Here is a 17782-nt window from a genome sequence, read left to right as displayed (position 1 = left end):
CATCTGAAAGGGAATACAGTCCATGCACTCTAAAACTGCTCTGCAATACCAACCACAACATGGAAAGTGGGAACAACTGGGATACGGACTTTAAAAGTGTATTCTGATCTGAATTAAAACATTAATTTAGTCACATCCACTAAAGTCAGCTGACTCAAAGCATCGTCTGTCCCCAGACCCAGAAAAAAAATTTCTTCAAGAAATAAGATCATGAATGTGTTCTTCAAAACAACACTGATAATATTTATATTTGCATTTTCAAAACCCCTGAAAGGCTAGAAATCCAGGTTATTTCCATAAGGGTATCTAATCTTACTTGATAGTAACATGATATCAACTTGTATTAAATGCATAAATGGTCTGTGGAGCAGGAGCTGGGAAGTAGTCCCACTCTATTGCTCAGTTAATGCCCTCCCCATGACATCAGGGAATTCTGTTCCCTCTTCTGCTCAGTAAAAAATGTTATTGTTTATGTAATGCAGACCTTCGTCTAAAGAACTTGTATTGTCTCTGCCAAGTCTATCATCTCATATAAACTGGAACAACCAAAAGCTAGGAACCTTATGTGGGATTCAGCTGCCTAAACATTGGTGTCCATTACTATTTGAAGTGTCTCAGACGATCCAAGGCACATGAGATCAAGGCACATGAGTAACATGGGCATCACAGGAGATCTGCACCCTACTGAAGCGGTAGACAGAGGCCTGATTAGGACACCCCTAGGCACCTAAAGTGACACTAAATACCTAGGAATTATTGTAGCATGGCATGCATTGCCCTCACAGTCTCTCTACAGTCTCACTTGGCTATAAGGGGAATGAGGGAACTAACTCAGAAGAGAGATGTGACACCTGGATGGTTGAAGTTTGGGAGAGAAATGTTCTCCACAGCTTGTCAGAGAGGAGACCCTGCTGGAAGCGGGAATTTCTTGCATACTTTGTGGCACACAATTTGCGCTTTAATTTCCCATTGTCTAGTTGAGCACTTTCACCCCTGAGCTATTAAAATAACAGCACCAAATCCACTGGCTATGTTTTCAAAAGAACATGGGACAGCAACTCTTGCTGTGTTTTTGGTAGAGACTGATCTTTGCCTGTTAAAAATGTCCACTGATGCATGCCCTTTAGAGAAGACAGAGAAAAAAATTCAATTTCTTGATCCCAACAAAACTTTAATATGAAACAGATACAAGACAGCCCATCCTGTCAAAAGAGAGGCAGCCAGAACCAGAACTGGAAGCTCTAGCAGACCTCTCCTACTGAAGTCTGAGGCACTAAAGTACTTCTTCAAGACTCTCAGAGTTAAGTAGCAGGCAGGTGTGAGCAGAACCAGGGATATCAAGGTTTCTGTCTGAACTGACTAGCTTTGTCATACTTTCCTTTTTAGGTTTCCAAGCTTAAATCACTCCTCAGTTACTGCCTATAACACCAGAGGTGTATGCAGGAATGTACTAGATACCCATCAGGCAAAACATGGCTCCAAAACCCCATCTTTACTGAGCCTCCTACCCCCACTGTTTTAACTTTATACATCATCCTGAATTTTACTTACTCACCTATTCTGTTATGTTTCCTAACTATCTGCTCTTCCTAGCTACCTGCTCTTGTTATTTTCCCCTTTATGATTAGCTGTGAAATAACGATTTAGCTGGGAGTTCTTTTTGAAAGTGCACCTTCTGTTTAAAATATCTGAGCCTTTGATAATTATTAATGCACACACAGCAACAGAGGGATGCTTTATTCACGATGTCATGGTACAGCTATTAATGATACTCAAAGGACTGAAAATTACCATTTCGGATATGTCCAGAGCAGTAAACTGGTAAACAAGCCTGCAGTTAGTGCTATGGATGGTTTGAATCAACAAGGGTGAAAAGATTTGGTTACTCGGTGTATTAGTGTTAATAGGAATAGATTATAGAGGAATATTTGTGATGTGACCTTCTGTGCACTAATTGAAATAGTATTCAGAGTCAGCAGTGGAGTAATCAAGTTAAACACTGAATCATAAATCATCATGAAAAGTGCTGTCACAACTTAGCCATTAATGCCCTGTATTGCTGGGCAGCCTTACGAAAATATCTGCTATGCCGATCTTTAGGTTAATAGGAACAGAAATGGCATTTAAAGACTATTTGGATCAAATCTGCTCTAAGGTTGAAAGTGTTACTCTGTTAATTTACTGGTAATTTGAAGTGATGTAGTTAGGGTTAGAAGCAACACAGCTGAGCCCCATATATCTAAACAAAGGGTGGTAGGAATCTGTCTAATATTTATTTAATTGCTATAAAATGCAATACTGACACAACTTTAATATGTATATGTGTACCTTCCCTTTGTCCATCAGTTAGCATTTGGTATGGAGGTCAAAATTAAAACACATAAAAATTTAGCTTCGCAATATGGTTATGTTGCTAAAGTAGTTCATGAAGACTTCTATGTATTTTATACATGGATGGTAAAACATGATTTTATTGTTATTATGAAAGCTGAGGGCTTTTTAACAAAGGGTTTTTAGAAAACAAAGTACTTTGTGTTATTTTTTAAATGTAGAGTTGTTTTTATCTTGTATTTGCAAGAAGGAGAAATAAAGATTACTCTCCTGAATCAGAGATAAATGGGGTTTTCAAAGGCAGTAAATTTCTTTAGAGTAATTTTGTGATTCAGGTTTGATCAAAATAATAAACATAAGAAATACAACCGCTGGAATGATGTATACTTTTTCTAATAAAGACCTATGTCTCAACACTAGCAAAGCTTGTGCTAATTTGATTCGTTACTCATCAGATTACTTAGACAACTAGATGTATAATGTTTGGGGGGGCATCTATTTATCATGATTTGCTTCAAATATTGTTAATTAACATTAACATAAATTACACCAGGCATCTGGTACAAAGAAATTCTTTTTAAACAACAAGTAAAGCCAGTCTTTTAAAAAATTTCACAGATTCTTAATGTGTCAAAATATATAGTCATATAAGCATCAAAATGTACATTCGTATGTGTCAAGTGCAGCTATGGTATTAAAACCTGGAAGTAATAATGTTTTATACACAACTATTTTTCATAAAAAATCAACAAGTATGGTTTTCTATAAAATTTATCTATTCATGAACAATGAAGTATGGAGAAAAAAATTAATAATGGATTGTAAAATGAACCCAAGTGTTTGCCTAACTCCTGTTCGCTTTCCTACATTTATTTTTTATTGGCATGTTCTTATGAAGTTCTCCACATTACTGAGATTAAATTCTGTTCTGTAGTTTACTGTTGTAAATTAGATTAATGTTATCCCAGAATTTCCCTAAGTAAACTGACAGTGATATTTAGCCATAAAGTCCTAGGAGTTTGTCTTCTTAGTGATAAGTGATAAAGAAAAGAAATTAATAAGAGAGATACAAATGAATAAAGACATACAATGTCTTTCTAAACACAAAATGGAAACAACTGCTAAATAAAACTGCCATAAAATCTATCTGAGTTTGCAAGGACCTGACATTACTTTGTGTGCAGCTCAAGATTTCCATAACTGTTTTACTCTGAAGTGCTGAATGGTGTTGGAATTTGGAATATTTTCAACATTTGCTTGTGAATTTTCATTCTCTTCTCAGATCCCATGTACAGTAAAATAACAGATAGATATGGCGTGGGATTTACTTCATGTAACTTTAGCTAACTGCCAGGGATCTAACCTAAGCTCTGAAGTCAGTGATGAGGAACAGTCACTTCAAGGAAAAGATTCATTCACTTTTACCTTAGGATGAATCTAGCTGCTCTACCAAAGTGCCTAAATCTACCACAGATGGTCACATAGGCTAGACCTATCTGTACTAAGATGCTGAATTTGTCATCCAGGACAGCTAGAGCATGACAGCGTTGCTTTAGCTTGGAAACCTGATATCATTTGAGGGAGGATACCCCAAATGTTTGCATGTGCCTGGGCCAAGAGTTGTGGTACAGATGTGATGATCTGCAGGAATGGCAGCTGGAAGTGAAGGACATACAACCTGGCACGTTACACGATGTTAGACTCCTCTGAGTAAGCAACTAAATCATACCCCTACTTGGGTGTGATGAATTCCACCCATAAATTTGAAACTTGGTTTCATGCAAATAGGTGTGACTGAGTACTACTTGGAGAATGATATTAACTTAAAATTGGTAAGAGAGTGAAATGTACTCTTTCTACTAAGAAAGCAGTTAAATTTAGGTAAGCTAGGTTATTAACTGTTTCACAAGTCAAAGATAAATCTTAAATTGCCCAAAATTATAAGCGAAGAGAAATTAACTTGTATTATTTCACCACATTTTGCTTTGCTTTACTCTGTTCTTTCAAAGGTAATTTTTAACACATCTTAGCATCTATTTTAGCACCTGGCCATGTGATGTAAAAGAAGAAATGTTTATGGTTTGCACCATTTAATATGAAATCTTCCAGAATTTGCCTCACAAGTGTTTATGAAATTTTCCAGGGCTTTGTCTAAAAAGCCAAACAGCTGTTCCCAATTTGTATACATTGTAAGCCTAAATAAAATTACCAAAAAGAACTTCTTCCCCCATAGAAATTAAATTTCAAAACACTAGCTGAATCTGAAAATCTTCTTAATATTTTCAATATGTATTTATTTAGTAACACAAGACTTTATTTCAATATTAAATTTTGATGACAAAAAATAAATTAAAAGCTCACTAAAATCTATTCCTTGGTATAACCTTGTTGCAGAGAAGTACAATACTTGCTTTATGATAATAGCTCTGGTGGACAATGAGAAATCAATGTTTGGAATAATTTTGCAGGTCCCAGCAACAGAAACACACCCCTTCACCCTGAAAGTCAGCTCGACTGGCAAGTGAAACAAGACAGAATTACCAGAGCATAAACTTCAAGGTAAACTATCCTCTGTGGTCTTGACTGATCTTAAAGTTATTCTGCAAGAATATTTTTGTTTCAGGATATGATCCCTTCCACCCAGAAAGTAATTTCTAGGCCCCTTACTATCTGGGTGATACTAACAAACTATACCTGATACAATACAACATAATTATTTTAGAACTTTAAGTAATAGGAGATTCCAAGCAATTTATTTCACAGAGTTTTATGAGAAATTACAATTTATTACCTTTTCTGGATATGTTCATTTTTAGCTGTTATTGCCAAATTCAGCCTCAGTATAAAAGGGTATAATTCTATTGAAGTCAGTGGTGGTATATCAGTGCTGTATATTCCCTAGCTGGACAATGAAGCTGTAAATAACCAAATACATCAAAAATAAAAATTGATTACTCTATTTTATAGTCTCTTAGAGTGAATAACTTTATGATTTAAAGCCGTGTCATAATAAAACCATGCTGGGAGGAAATCAGAGAGAGAATGCAACATAATGGGCCAAATCTAGTTTTCAGCCAGAATAATTACATTAAATTCCACAGAATTGTGCTCATTTGAGCATTTATTTTGTTTTAAAAGCAAAGGGAAAATATACTACTGGTTTGCTTTCTTGTTTGCCCATGAAATGGTATTCAGTAAATTCAATGCTATTCTGTATATGCTTTAAATTTAAACTTCATTCCTAATCAAAATTGATGAATAAAAAGAACAATTTATAACAATAAGCAACATGTTTCGCACATCTTGAGTACTTGTAACAATCAGTAGATTAGAAGCTCAGACTTGCTCTAGGAACACTTTAAAATAATTAGATCTCTTGGCCAGAGAGGAACCATAGACAGAAAAAGCAAGTTGCATTTCCAGACTAACTGGCAGATCTTCAGAGGTACAGAAGGTGGAGATCTGCCATCTACTGAAGTTGTTTGTGATCCATGGTGGCTTTTTATTGTTTAATTGCTATATTTGATGGATATTATTTTTACTACTGTTCTCCTATTCTGACTGTGCAACCTTTTTATTTATTCATTATTGTGTTCATTGTATTTAATAATATTCACATTCTTTGTGTTTGTCTACTACTCCATTGCCTGTACAACCTGTACCACAAGGTAGGTTGGGTAGAACAAGAGCTAATGCCTCAAAGACTTTGAAAATTCTTCTGAATTATTCACACAGTTCTAACTGGAAATCATTCTTATATATTTATGCATAGACACAAGTGTGTGTGTTTCTGTATATAAATAAAAACAAAAGAAATAAAAAGTCAATGCAGTATAGATTATACAGTGTAACTCAATGTTCTTCTTTGCTATAATCTTATATAAATCCAGCTTGCACAAATTTAGCACGTGCTTTTAAATTTATATCTAGAAATGTAAATTATGTATTATTATGCATACACAAATTACATTTTTCACAGTGTGCAGTTTACCTCATCTGATGCTGAAAAATATGTAATTTCATTCTAGGTATTGATAAAGTAATGGAGGGAAAAGACATATATGTTCATTTAAATTGTTAAAGCAGATTTTTTTTTTTAGTTAGGTCTGAATCAAAAATCTACTGTAGTGACCCTGTCTCGCACAGTATAATTCCCTAAAACTTCTAAGTCACTCAATGATAAGAGGCTGATCTAAATGCTTCCACTGCATTAATCAAATACCAGGTCTAATTAAAAGAGCCATGCACAAAGCTTTTTCAAAATGTTGCTCAGGTATTGCAATAATTTCTGATCACCCAAGCCTGGAAGACAAATAATTAGAGCTGCCAGAGCATTCTGATGAGTGATGTCAGCATCTCCAAGTGACCTTCCCTCCACTAATTAATTTTCATCTTAAGAAAAGAGACCCTGTTGTTGCACATTATTAATTGAGTTCACTAAAAGATGCGCCTGATTAATTTTTGTTGATAATACTTGTCATTCTATTCAGCGGCTGTAATCATTCTATTGGGTTTTATTTTTTTAAGTTGATCTAGGTCTTTTACAATGTGACTGATACAGTATCTTCCATACAGAATACTGTGCGTAAGGGCATAGTCTATAATGCGAGCTTTCATTGTTGCTGGTAGTTTAGGTCAACTAGAACTTTGATGTCTAGCTACTAACTTATTTTCAGCTGACTTGATATAAATTTTTCCCTGCTACCTCCTAGAACTTCCTTCAGTTTCCTGGTTTAAGGGATACTCACCTTTTTTTTCACATACTCCTATCTCTTACTTGTCTTTGATTTTCCTGCCAGCCAAAGATTACTGTGTGACTGGCTCAGAAAAAGTACCCAGGAACCCCAAAACATTGGTAGATGGTCCAGGACAAAAGCCACGGTCAGAAGGATGACAGCTAATAGAGCCAGAGCACATGGCTGAGCCTTGTCCACAATGGATCATCAAAATCACTAATTTGAGCTAATCCAAGCAGAGTTCTCCCAAACAATGATCATGTCTATTTTGTGAGAGAGCGGGGTCACTTCGGTACAAACATAGTCACTGTGGGGTTTTGGTATGGTGTAGGAAGAGGGAAGACCTGTATTGCTGCGTGGATAGGAGTCATGATCCAACATCAAGGTCAGTTTCATTTATTAATTTAGATGTGGCTACAGAAGCAGCAATGGACAGACTCTGCCAAAATAACTGAATAACAAAGCTACAAATGCATATCCAGGTCTTCAATTTTCTCATCTCAGCGGCATTGCCTAGTCCAAAATTTGGATCTCTTAAACTCTCCTCTGAAACTCATCTAGTTTGTACAGTTAAGTGTTTGTAGGACCAAGGAGAGATAAACACAAGGACAACTTGCAATTAACAAGTTTCTTTCACTTCCTTAGGTCATACTTCAGAGTTTCATATCATTTTGTACAGCCCAGTCCTATGCAGTTCTCTATGCAAAGAGATCCATGCACTTGAACATGTATCTTAAGTGCTCATGAATCCGATGCCTATAATGAACACAGCTGAGCATAATGATGTGTAATAATATGCAATACATTTCCAAGGATTTTTCAGGAGGTGAAACCGATTTCCTATTAAAATGGTCTTAAAATGTATAGGCAATGTAAGCCATGAAAATATACATATTTTTCCCTACTTTGAAGAGTATTTTAATCATGTTTTAATCAAGATAGCCATGATTACCAATTTATCAAATATCAATTTAACAACAAAGATTATGGAAATTTTCCCCAAGCTAGTGAACAAAATATGATTAAAAGAGTTCAGAGCACTGTGATGAAAATATGCATTAGTCTATTCTTCAGCTATGTTCTAGCACATGAAGGGATCAACATATCGTAAAACCAGTAGGCTATATAGATAGGAAGGAAAATAAAAAGAAAAGAGAGTTATAAATTGCAGTAAAAATAATTATTTTACAATAGATTTGAAGGTCTCTTTTCGTATACATTGAAACCTGGATTGCATTTTCTGCACCTCAGACTGTGATGAAAGCAACACTGTACCTTTATTTATCTTTGCAAACATTCTTTACTGAGCAGTCTGGTTCCAAAGTTTGATTGATAGGTAGGTAATAAAATTATCTGAATGTGAAGAGTTGTTTGCTACCTTGGAAATTTTTAAGTCCCCAAGTGTGCACTTAAAAACTAGTACTGAATTTTAAATCTGTGATTCCTAAAATCTCCTCCAAAAATATGTGTTGGTTTCTGCACTTTCCTTTTGTCCCCCAAAAGCACTGTTCCTACAGCTGCAATAGCAGTTTTGATTTTCCATTAAAGAAGATATTGATACATAAGCAAAGACATTAGAAGAGAGCTATTGGCTTCATCTCATTTCCTTTGTTTTTTCTTTCTTTGGTTAGACACACAAACACAGATCACAACCATTAGATCCCTTTTGCTACATCAAATCACTTTTCATTTATTTAGGTTTCCTTTGATACTTTCTTCAAACAGATTCACAAAACATTTAAAACAAACAAGCATCTTAACATAACTGAGCTATTTGCCCCAAGACCTGGAAAGAAGATGGGGAAAAAATGTTTTGTGGTTTGTATTCTTAAATACTTTGGATACTGCCAGAATGAGGATGGGATCATACACAGAGAAGACAGCTTTACAGAAAAGATTAAAAATACCCTTTAAGTACTAAAAATAATTACCTAATATATCAAATACTTCACTGATGTTTAAAAATGGTAAATACAAAAAAGGCATTTATTTTAAAATATTTGTCTTCATAACATACATATCTGATGGTACAATCACCAGAAGGAAGTAATGGGTTCAAGCATCCCCAGATTCATCCTGAAGTGAACACACACACACACACATGGACACACACCCTCTAGCTTACTCAACAACCTGTGGAAAAATAGATGTCTTCCTGAGCATCTCAAAGAGGTAGTGCTTCCCCTGTGATAAATACTGAGTGTGTATGAAACAAAGAAAGAATCTGGCAAAATACAACTACACATAAGCAATAGATTTACCTAGGTAATATAAGTGGTTTTCCCTCTGTTCCAATGTATTTAGGGCAATGCTACATTAACATTAAAGTTATGCCAAATTAAGTCCAAGCTGTTGCAGGAAAGACTGTGGTTTCCTTTCCCTTCTTTTTCTACCCCTGGATAACCAAGTGACTGCAGGAAGAGTTAATTCACTCTGTGGTGATCCAGTGGAAAACAAACTCTGAAAAATACAAAATTTTAAAAAATATAGTTTTCTGTCCTCTCAGCCTGCTGAATTAATTCACCCTGCTGATACAGTCATTTTATTCACTTAAATGAAAAAGAAGCCCATGGCATGACCAAGGCCAGGGAACAAGGGCTGCCCCTTTCAGAAGCAGCTTGACATTGTATTAGCTTACTCACAACAAGAGATCACATACTCAGTTTTACTGTCTGCCTATGTAGATATCACTGAATGATGTTCTTTGACAGCCAAACTACACTCCCTTTCCCCCCTGGACTCCCTAGCTGGGAAATTTCCAACCCCACTCCTAGCTCCAAGCAAAATAGTTGCCTGGTATTTTTGTGAAGAGATCTCTGGAGTGGAAATCAGCTCCCAGCTGTAGACACCTAAATTAGGTATCTACATGTGAACTAAGTGTCAAAGCTCCCAATATATTCAGTGGAAGACAAGGATTTATTTATTTCCTTAAACAGGGGTGCTTGGGGACACCATACAAAGCTCAGGACAACTGCTTGGGATTGACACATATGGCATAGAACCCATACACTTATGGAGAGACAGCCAAGGACTGGTGAAATATCTTGAGGTGTCTCAAACGGCATTAGATACCACTGTAAAGGTGATTGACTGTAGTGACAGTTTGGCTGTCTATAATAGGAGCTCAGACACCTCACTCCTGTTTAGCTACATTTAGCTATCAAGTTGTGAGCTGAATTCAACCCCCTCCTTTGCCAGCTCTAAACTATCAACTTTCTCCAAAAACTTTTTTTTCTTCAAACAGTTTTTTTTCTCCAAACTCACTTTCTATGCCACATTCTCTAATCAAAATGCCAGGTTAGCATAATGTAAGCAAGTCATATAATGCTGCCGCCACCTAGCTCAATTTTTATATTTTACACCTTGGGAACTGCTGGGTACAAGCCTCCTATGAGTTACTGATAGTTCTGCTTTTCTGTTTCTCACCGTCTTTAGCTACAGTACTACATCTTGCTTCTGTCATCAAACCAGCTATTAGCTATTTTTGTCTTTTACAACTGTTAGCCAGTTGAGAGAATTTCAGTAGCTACTATTCCGCTGCAGTTATTTCATTTTAATAATCAGAAAACCTGCCACTGTGGAGTCAAAGTGACATATAAGAAATTTACCCGAATTCCCTCACAACCAGGTAGCCCGATACACTGATCTTCCCTTCCTATTCCTCTGGCTTCACATTATTTCCCCAGAATTAAAGCTGGAGGGTAAATACCAGCAATCTGCTTTAAAGGACTTAAAGGAACTACAACCTCATCAGGTTGCAGACACCATTTATCAGCTGAGATGTACACTTTCTCACTCCTGTACAAAGTGACATGAATCAGTTGAAGCCACTGCACCTCACCTTTACTTCCTGCTGAAAGGAACCCAGAGTCCCTCCATGCAATTCCACTTGAATTAAATGACAGAAAAAACATCTTTACAGAGTATGGAGAGGCCTGAAAAAATCAAGAGAAGTTCGATCTCTCCCACTATGCTTTGCCAGTATACTTCCAGTCTTGTAAAATGGGCAGTTTTCATTACAATATCCTAAAGAATGGTCTATCTAATCTGCATATCAGCATGAGTCCTCACTACCTGGACCCCTAGATGTTTGGAGATGCTGGCAGTTTCAATCAAATATGATCTGATATACTCCTAGACTTTACATTCAGGTGGGAAACAATCAGTATTAGTGCCTGCATTCAGGTTAAGTTTATGAGAGGAAATTATCTCCATTAAACACTAGAGACCCCACATTGGAGACAGCTGCAAGGACTGCTTCAACCACAAGAAAAGCAGCTCCCAAGTTCCTGGATTCCAGAATATCCAGCCAGGAGCCATAGGTCTGCAGAAGCCTGGTTTCACAGGGTTTGTCCTGACTTCAGCTGTGGAGACTTTTAATGCCACACCTCAGCTGCCTTATTTGTGCCATCTCTCTGACTGTGGTGCAATTGTTCACATCCTCAGATGGGTGAGGCCAGCAGGGTTTGGCTTACTGGTGATGGGTTTTGGTTTGCGTGACTGAAAGAACAGCTTCAGGTCATCGTATGCTGACTATCACAGATACGCATCAAGTGATGACTTTTGCCTGAAGCTGACCTGAGCTGATTGAAACCATGAGTTATGGATGAGAGACTTTGCTGTCTATTACAGATCCCCTGAGTCTTCCAGTCTTTCATATAGTCTCCAACATTAGCACTAGGCCAATGACACACAATGATAAAGTTTTATTGCTATTGTAGACTTTTCCAATTTAGAGTATTCTCAGAGTCATCTTCATGTGTAACTTTATGCCAGCTATGCATGTACACACAGTATATGTGTAATTGTTTTGGATGATATAAGCTTCCATCAGAAAGAAGATAAGCTGAAATTACCAAATGTGTTTTCATCAATGACCTCCTATTAGGCTCAAGAGTCACTGGGTTAAATGTCAATGATCTGATATCTACCCTGTAGCAAAGCAATCTCTTTATTCACAAAATATCTACTATTATACCAAGTACAAATCAGAGCAACTGTTTTCCCATTTATGAGATTTATACAGCCATTTAAAGAAATTTTTCTTGTGAAACCACTGATAATATCATCTCAATAGTAAAGTGAATGGTTTGAATCAAATTTCCTCCAATCTAGGCACAAGTTTTGTGTGTCAGCAGGAACTTTCAGAACATGCTGGCTTATAGAAATAAAGATAGATATAGGCATATTAAACCTGTCTTTTTCCAAAGCATGATTCAAACCTCCTATCAAGGTTTTAGGTTACCTTGGAGGAGGGAGAATGAAAAATAACACCAACACACCACCCCTCAACACACACATATAAAAAACCAAACACAGTCAAAAAAAACCCAAACCCACAAAAAAAAAAAAAAAAAAAAAAACAAAAAACAGGCTAAAGCAGTCCCAGCAGAACTGTGGAAGGACTTTGTAATACCTCTGTCCAGTTACCTTTTTCCAGAACTATTCTTACAAGGTCCTGAAAACAAAAGACGAGGCCAGACCTCCCAGCAGATTGTAAAATAGTTTGACTAGCCAGCTGATGATTCCCACTCCATCTAGAGCTGGTTCCCTTCCTCCTGCTGATCACTGCCCCACAGCTATGAGACTCCTGCTGCTCATTACTTCTACCCTCCTATTTAGAAATAGAAAAATGTGCCCTGCCAGTGGCCTTTTGCACTTCTGCCTTTGCTTGCCTTCTAGCCGTGGTGTGTGCAGTGGTCTTTCTGACCCCTACCCTTTTTTTGTTTTCTTTCACCTCTCTCTCAAAGATGTTATGAGAAACACAGAGCACAACATGTGTCCGACATCCTGAACTGCCTCTGCTCCTCTACCTTTAAGGATCACATTGTCAAGTCAACAATGGCTCTGCTGGCTTCTCTTTTGCTCCCTGGGATACAGCTCCATTTGAATTTCTTGCATTCATGAGCTTCCTATTACTTGCTCTCCAAAGTGCATCATATACAAAACTCTTCCTATTCTCACTCTGGGAGATATTAATCTTTTTTCCCAGAGTAATAGAGTTCACCCATTACCATATAATGTAGTCCCTCTCTTGGGGGATAAATATTCCCAACATTTCTTTTAAAGACAACAATGCAAATATGTTAGAGCAGGTCAACTATACTCCACAGCAGTCTCATTATAGTCTCAGAGTGGAGAGGGAAAAGGAGGGTAGGGAGAAAGAATGTTAAAAAAACCCTGGATATTAATAATTAAAGGTTCCAGAGAAGTCCCTTGTGCCATATAATGCTTTGTCACTCATTATGTTGTAATCACAGGCATGAGGAACAAGCTCGTCTATACAAACTGGGATTACAGACATGAGAAGACAAGGACTTTAATTAGTGCAGTTCTAAATTTTAACTATTGCTCTTATAATAATAGAAGGATTCTATCAATCTGGTATAAAAACATATCTCCTCCTCCACCCCTTTTCCTTCTTGTAGTACCCTGAGTGCTCACAGTGTTGGGGTTTTTTTCCAGTTTCATTTTCCAATTGATTTCCATTTGTTTCATTTTCTCTTGACATATCAGAAATCATCAATCACATAATTAAAAAGGAGCTGCAAAATCATGATTAATTACTATCTAGAGCAAAGGAATGTGAAACCTCCACAACAATTGAATATGTTCTGTGAAGGGCTGAATACCTCTCCAAGAAACCAGCGTAACTGGTTACACCAGCTTCACTCATTTGGGCTATTTTTCGTATGATAAATTTTACTTCAGAGTTGCAAAGAGAAATCATCAAAAGTCAGGAAATTAATCCTTTAAAAAGTCATTGTTTCTTTTGGCATCTTTATTTTACTGAGTCTTTTATTACACAATTGCACAATATATTTCCATAAGAAACATTACCACATTTGGTCTGCAAGATGGACAATGGTCTACAAATGAGACAGCTGTTCTGTGTTTCCTGCTAACCTCATATTTCAGAATACAGTCCCATGTTTCGTCGACCAAGCAACATCCAAGACCCACCTCGAAATAAGCATTTTTTTCCTTGTTAGGATTTGGTTTTATGACACATCTAAAAAGTGTCAGAAAACCTCACAAACATTAACGGATGCATGCGTGCTTACAACACTTTGGAGGACAGGAATGAAATCTGCATTTTCAATTGTTTGTTCCATCGAAACACAATGTCTGCTTTATTTCAGATGGTCTTTTTGATGCCAAGTGCAAGAAGAGCCTTCACAATTCTGTGGCTGCACTCTTCACATCTGCACATTTTTCAGTAGTCAAAGATATAGCAGAACTTACAGACTTCCCCAGATACCACACGTGTTTACAATTATGAACATAGGATTTGTAGTAAATGAGAGATCTGCTGTTAAAAATCCAGTGCATAAACAAGAAATATGTTTTGAAGGTCCTAAAAAGTCACAAAACGTGACTTATTCTTTTCTAAATGTCAACTCTTATTAATCACTTACTGACATAAGATATCAGTTCACAGAAAGTGTAAGATGTTAGGTAAAGTATTAAAGTATTATATTAATGTATAAATAAAAAAATCACTATCTGAGTTTTTAAAGATATCTCAACTTTCTCTGCTCTGACATCCCAGACAAACTCACTTCTGGGCAAAAGACAGTCCAACAAATTCAAGCCTGGTATAATAATCAACTAAAAATTGTAACTTAGAACTGGACAAAGATGAAACGTGGAAACAATAGGATTTGCTAGAGTGAAGCATGGGTTTAATGATGTCCATAAATAACAACTTTGTCCAGGGAAAATTAGAGGCTTCTGTAAGGCATTTAATCTCCACAGTAGTATGTGAAAATGTCCTCTGAACAGACTAACAAAGTTCATCCAGATACCTAGGTCCAGTTACATTAAAATACAAGATCTCCAGAACTGAACTAAGTGGCACAGCCAGGACATAATGAATCTTGCCTCATCCCACAGTCCACAATGGTGCATTAATTAGCATTTTCAGTCCACTGCCCATGGTTATGCTGTTAATTTTACAGGCTTTTGAGTAACTCCTCTGCATCAGTTGTAGATGGTAATGTATCTTCTGGAGAGAGGCAGAGTTAAAAACGCTTTTGTAACCCAGAGTTTGCAGGACAACCCAGTGCTCCCAGCTCAGAAGACAAGTTATTTTTTTTTCTTTTACAAAAACTGGATACCAGAATCACAGAATTAAAGGTACTGCAGCCATACCAAAGCAAACATTAGTGTTCAGATCTTTTGAAGACACTTTTGTAGCTTGGAGAAACAAAAGGAACACCTATTACAAACATGAAAGGTGGTAAATGCATCGAACTTCCCAGGGGAAGAGATGGTGATGACAGAGGGAAGGCAGTGAAAGGGTGTTTGAGCAGCATGTTAAAAAGCTTTCTATGGTTCCAGATATCCAATTCCATAATGCAGCATTGATTTCTATATTGCCCCATTAGCAGACAGGTACAAAATATGTAACGGAATTCAATTCCTCAGTTATCTGCACTGTCACTGGGATCACTCTTTTAAACTCAACTTACATTTAGTATGTAAAACATTGCTCTTAAACATTCCCTAAGTAATGCAGCTTTAAATCTATTACTACTACCTGAGTAGCGGTGTTCAAACTCACAAAATGATCTATATGTTAACTATCATACAATCATCTATAGCTGATTGTCATCAAGACTAGTTTTATCAGATCTGAAGTAACCAATTTGGAAATGTCATTTTACGTAGTCATCATCTTCTGCTCCAGAAAATCTCATTAAACTTCAAGGGTTTGCCATACTGGTTCCATCTTATATTTGTATTTCTTCTATAGCACAAAAGCCACTTTGGTTAATTCCTTGTTTGCAAACAGAAAATGGCAATATTTCTCATTGTTTGACTTTTTCATTGTTTGAACAACTAAAAAAAAAAAAAGCCCAAAACAAACAAGCAAAAAATCTTCAACACAAATAACTAGCTTCCTGAAAACATGGAATATTAGTTTTCTTACAGCTCTACTATAGACATAAATAATAGAAGAGATCCATATATCATTAAATTATGCTTTTTTTCAAGTTTCATTATGTTTTCCATCTATTTTTTATATGCACATGCATATTTTTAAGGTAATACTAAAAATCAATGCCAGGTACCTAATTCAAATTTTTTAGAAGCTGTCCTTAAAAAACAGTGACTTTTAATGTCTTCTGTACATTTCTAATTGTGACCTAAATGAATGATTCTATAAATTAAATTACTTAATTTAATTTGTATAATGACCTCTACTATTTGCTACTGTTATTCATTTACAGTAACACTGTAGGATATTGTATTAGCCTACTAATATGATATTCCTTTTTTTGACTTTTGTGGACTGCATTAAAATCTGCCTGTAAAGGGTAGAGTGTGATTACAGTTACAGTGTTGTAAATTTGGGGCAATCATTTGACTGACATTGAAGTTTAACTGTTTAGCTGAGTACCCAATATGGTTGTAAGAAAAAAAAAAAGCCCAATCACAATAATAAGAAATACAATATAGGTAAAACATGGCAAGAGCTGAGACAAGCCCAGCTGCTTAAAGCTCATTTCTCTTCTCCTCATGTAATTGGATCATTATAAAAATCAGAGAGTCAGTGCCATAATTTTATCTCATCTCACACATCAAGTCTCTGATTAAAACATATATATGGGCTTTGGCATCTGACTCAAGTAAGTCTATTCTTGCACTGTCATAGAGGGAACACAGGCACCATGGGGGTGAATATACAAGAGAGAATGGGAAATGACATGATCCATCAATACAGGGGAGTGGGGCAAAGATGTATAGCCTAAAATGAAAGGGTCACAGTAACTCCAAAAGTCCTATGTGGATCTATGCAATGAGAGACACCCTATATGCCATTTACTAGGGCGGCATTTGAAAGAATACACTGCACAGGGTTCCTCATTATTCATTAGGGCTGAATCCCCATTCATTCTCCTTTATATGCCATCCTGAATCTGCCCTACAGAGTCTTTTACAGGGAAATAACAATAAACTCTCTTATCAACAGCTTGTTGTAGCAGATACAATACATGGGGTACTGAGATCAAAAAGAGCATGAAAAGCATTTCTGCCAACATCGTACAAAATATTGAACATCTGCTATATCTGGGATCCTGGGAGTTGTAATTATAATTTTTGAAATCTGCACACAAGAGTTATAAATATTAGAACTGTAGCCTGTGAAAGCCATGAAATATTTAAGTTGTTTGGCAGGCTTAAGAAAAACTCATAAACTTAATTTAAGCAGCCAAACACTGTATTTTTACAGATTTTACATCTTTCATGTCATTAGTCATATAAATTAAAGCAACCACGGAGCAGCACAGAAGTTGCAATGGCAAGTCCTGTGGGTAAAAAAAAAGGTCAGCTTGAGATTTAAGACTTTCACCAACACTTCACCTTTCCACTTACCCTGTATTTCAATTCTTGTATTGAATTTGTCATAGGTATTTTTAACACATCCATTATCTTATTGTCTATTAAGTGTCAATAGTGTGCTTGATGCTGTACACATGTATAAAAACAGTGGGCCAGATTCATCGGTTATTTGGCACAAGTCTAACAATGCAAAATAGTCCTTAACCCACCCTATTTATCCTGTCTGCTGAGGTCAATGGCTCCTCTGAGCTATTGGTGAGACTCCCAGAGTCTTGCCCACTTTTCCTGCTCTAAAGAAGCAGGAGACAAGGCAAGTATACTGCATCCAATGGTGATCTAACCTTGAGGCAAGGCAGGTAGCTTAC

This window comes from Strix uralensis, chromosome 2 (genome assembly GCF_047716275.1).
Source record: "Strix uralensis isolate ZFMK-TIS-50842 chromosome 2, bStrUra1, whole genome shotgun sequence".
Taxonomy (NCBI): domain Eukaryota; kingdom Metazoa; phylum Chordata; class Aves; order Strigiformes; family Strigidae; genus Strix; species Strix uralensis.
The sequence above is the reverse complement of the archived record's forward strand: the minus strand, read 5'-3'. Positions refer to the sequence as shown.